The sequence below is a fragment of the Enoplosus armatus genome, chromosome 12, assembly GCF_043641665.1.
Source record: "Enoplosus armatus isolate fEnoArm2 chromosome 12, fEnoArm2.hap1, whole genome shotgun sequence".
Classification (NCBI taxonomy): domain Eukaryota; kingdom Metazoa; phylum Chordata; class Actinopteri; order Centrarchiformes; family Enoplosidae; genus Enoplosus; species Enoplosus armatus.
In genome coordinates, this window is record NC_092191.1 from 796,962 (window position 1) to 801,676 (window position 4,715).

Here is a 4,715-nt window from a genome sequence, read left to right on the forward strand (position 1 = left end):
TAGTTTTTATTATGAATCAAATGTTTGATCCAGTTCACCTAACATCAAATGTTTACTTTCTTTGGGATGTATTTTTGATATATAGCACGGCTTACAGACTGATAAATGTTTTCAGCATCATCTTCCTCACCACAGACAGCCGCCGTTAAGAAGTTCTCAACGTGGAATTCAAGTCGAGAGCGTTTCTGGAAACTGTTGTCAGGAAACGGGGCCCTGGTCTGACGTGGTGTGGATGGAGAAAAAGCTGTTGAAATCACCTGTTTTCTGTTTTCACTGGGAGAATAAAGGTTGGGTACTACAAGGAAGAGATCTACCCCCACCCTAAGACATTTTAGACGGGCCATCAAAAGTAAAACGTGTTACTATTTCATTTCATTCACATTTGATGTATTAATTTAACACTGATTATTACTAATGAACAAGTCCTACCTTTTTGAAAACTATGTAATGATTTAAACTGTCCACAAGGTGGAGCTGTATATTTGATCCTAGTGATGAAATAAGTGTTGTTGGCGAGACAGTCTGTCCAACAAGAAGCATTTAAAATGCTGTTTTTACTGCACTTATAAGAAATGAGACATTGATTTACTGTACAGCTTTAGGATACATTACTCACCATGTGAATGTTTCTGATCCCAAATAATCGAAACATGCATATCATAAAAACACCAAAATAAAACAAAAAACAGGCCCAAACAATGTCACACAGTGTACACATTGCACCTTATAACATTACAACATCTGCTTTTGGATTAGAAATACCACAAGTACTGCACAGACAAGATTAATACAAACATGTCAATCAGTAGTCAATCTAATATTAACCATTTAATGTCCTTACAGCTGTTGTTCCTCAGAGATTACAGTAGATCTAATAACTCCATTGCTGTCATTAAGGAAATGACCGCCAAATATGGAATATTATTATTGTTCTTATTGTCTTTATAATAAAGACTTGTCTCAATAGTCTGTTACATTGGAAGGTAAATGTTATTACTACGAGTTACCTACTCGAACATATGTGATTATTTATTCACTTATCAAGCTAAAGTGAGTTCTAGCTGCTGATTGCTGAAGCCATTAGCATCTTGTAGCATGTTGTAGCTTGCAGACACAAACACAGCCGTCATTGCAGGCGACTTGACGGTGAAATACTGTGTGAATGTGGTTTTTCTTCTGCCCCACTTCAGGTAGATTTAATGGGAATTCTACTTCCCATTAGTAGCCATTATTTTTGTAAATGTAATTTATTATTAGTCACTTCCCATTTATTATGTTATCTAATTTTTTATTTTTGGTAACTTTATTTATAATGTATTTATAATGTATTTCTTCCCACTGGCACTGGTGTGTTGTGTGTAACATGAGCGCCCTCTGCTGGGGCCCCTGCAACCTGTGTTAGCCGCCTGCTGTCGGCCTGTGGAAGGTTGATCTGTAATAAACTCAGAATAAGTTCGTTTTTGTTGCTTAAAGTGTATTTTCTGCACACTGTATGTTAAAGGGGCCTTCTTCCACTTACCACAGAAAATACTTTTGTGACAGTAATTGTTGTAGTTTGTTGAACCACGTTAACGGTGACTTTGCTGGTTTGATTGTCGCTTCATAAGTAATAATAATTGATTTATTTGTTTATTTGACAGCGGCAGTACACAGCTTCTTAGCTGTACCACAGTTAGCTATAAGCTAACACATAGCATCTGTTGTCCCTGTGCAGGAAACAGAGCAAACCATCTCTGTTAAGAAAGTGAACACTGTGGAGTTAATAAACCAGACACCAGAGGTGGAAGACGTACTCAGATCTTAGCATCAACGTATACTTAAAGTACCAAAAGTAAAAGTACTCATGATGCAGAATGACCTATTTCAGAATAATATATAATATAAAACATTATAATTATAGTCCAATAATAAAAAAAGATAAATACTTTAATGTAAAGTAACAACCTCTCAGTGTCTCTCACTTCAGTATCCCTCTACACTGTCTCTGTCCCTGTCACACATTTAAATCCCTCCTCCTCCACCTCCTCACAGCTCTAAAACAATCCTCGGAAATGACCCCCACCCAACCGACCAACCCCCCCTCTCCCAGTGGAAAAGTCCCCGTCTCTGTCAGCCTGGACAGGAACCGTCAGCCTCCCTCCCTCCCTCCCTCTCTCTCCTCTACTTCACTTCACTTCACTTGAATTAATCTGCTGCAATGTTGTGAATGAGCCAACAAACAAAAACAACACGAGACCGAAGAAAAGAGTCAGAGTGAGACGTCTTCCCTCAACTGAGACGTGTTCTCGCTGCCTAAAAACATCAGTTTACAATAAACATCTCAAACGACATAACGACGGGATGATTCAACCATCATGTGTTAAAACAAATAGTATTCATAACCAGCAACAGCCTCCTCTCGTTTTAATTCAATGACTTTTATTTTAACAACAGTTGACACCACTTTGTCATTTATTAAACTTGAAAGGTTTTACAAAATAAAGTTGGCCTATCTCTTTGGCCATCTGTTGAATACTCACACACACGTCACTCAGCCCCCAACCCCTAACCTTATCCTGAGGCTAAGTCCTACTTTCAAGCTAGACAGAAGTTAAGTTTCCATCCAAATTTAGCACAAATTTTACTTTTGAACTTCCAGAAACTCATGAAAATAAAACCTGCCTTGCTGCTTGTTTCATCCACAGCTGGTGGAGCTAATAAACGGCTGGTGGCGCTAATAAACAGCTGGTGGAGCTAATAAACGGCTGGTGGCGCTAATAAACAGCTGGTGGCGCTAATAAACAGCTGGTGGAGCTAATTCTCCAGTCGCTGCCATTAAACCACCACAGAAGAAGAACACCACGAGATGGTGTCATGAAAAGAGCTCCAGTCGAAGCTCAAACGATGGAGAACCGTGTGGAGAACATGATGTGAGGAAGGTCACGGCCTCCTCATCGCTCCACACAGATCTGATGTTTCCAGTTGCAAAACTTTCATATGCTCTCGATCAGATGAAGGAAACACAAATAAATAACGATATATTTTTCTCTCTCCTGCTTCTTCCTCTGACTTTTCTTTGAATTCTATAAAACCGTCTCTCTCTGTCTCCCTTCTTCTCCTTCTGCCACGTTTCTTTCAGTCTGTAATTACAGTCATTTACATGCTGTATATACAGTGGTAATGTGTAAATAAACAGTAAGATAGATATGATTACACTAAGATATATACAGTATGAACATGTGCAGCAGTTACAGGCTAATAATGACTTAATTTGTACATTTAAATGTTTCATACCCTAGAGAAGGACTCCACAAAATGTCCTCACTTTCCAAAATGTCCTCACTCTGCAGGTATAAAACTCTGACTGGTCCCCACAAAGATAGAAGTGCAGCCACACACACACAGAAAGGAAGGAGGTCATTTCTCCAGCAGGTCAGTGGATTTCCTCTGTTCTTATCACTTCCACAGGAAAAGGACGAAGACAGACAGAGAGAGTCCAGGAGAGTAGGAGTGAATACCAGATGGAGTGTAAATGCACTTGTATGAGAAAGAGAAGTGAAACTATCTCACATCATGTGACCTATCTGAAATCAAAAACCCACAAAGAAACATCTGACTGTTTGATTCTGCTGAAAAGACGTAAATGTGTAATCGTTACTTCTCTAACTTTTCTTTCCACACGGCCGGTTTAGACCTCTGTAGTCGTTATTTATTTAATTTAGGCACCATGCAGCAAATTCTCATGAGGAAAAACTCCCCCAAAAACCCTTTAAACAAAACAACAGAAGAGGAATCCCTCCAGTGGTGGAAAGTAAGTAAGTAGATTTACTCAAGTACTTGCCTGGTCCAGACCAAGCTGACTGCTTCTGGTCTGGACTCGTGACATCAAACAGCGGCTTCTCTGTTGAAAAGTGGTTGAACCAATCAGCGTCGCGGGCGGGACTAACAATTAGCCAATCAGCGCTGCAAGGGACTAACGCCGTTGTTGGTCGTTGTAAAGATTCAGGCGGATAGGTTGGTCTCTAGTGATGGGTTAGGGAAAATCAACCCCCCCTCCCCCACTGACGATGGAAACGAGTGAAACGAGTGGACAGTTCTGTCTGATATGAGGTAACTCAAGTACTGTACCTAAGTACCATCTTTAGGTACTTGTACTTTACTTGAGTATATCCAGTTGATAATATTGAAACACTGGGGGTCCTGGTAGCTCACCTGGTGGAGCGGGTCAGTCCCTGTCATCCCCTCTCCGTCTCCCACCGTTCCTGTCGCTCTCATCTGTACCTGTTCAATAAAGGCAAAAGCCCAACAAAGAATCTTTAATAAGATAATAATAATAATAGTATTGAAATATTAAATGATGATGTATTATGATGAATAGATATAAAACTTTGTTGATCCAGCAGAATATAAAGTCATTAACACCAGCTCCACCTTCTGCTGCAACATTAAAGTGATGAACACATTAATGCCTCAATAATAATATATATTATTATACACCACTATGTTTACTTTTGGTACTTTAAGTATATTTTGATGCTTATACTTTTGTACTTTTGAATGTAGAGTATTTCTACACTGTGGTATTACTACTTTACTCTACCAGCAGAGGAAACAGGAGGTGTGGCCTCCTCCCCCCTCCTCCCCCCCCTCCTCCCTCGCTCTCTCTCTCCTCCAGCTGTTTAAAAGCAGCTGGTGGTCGTGCGAGCCTCCACTCACTGATGTGGACGGGAGCAGAC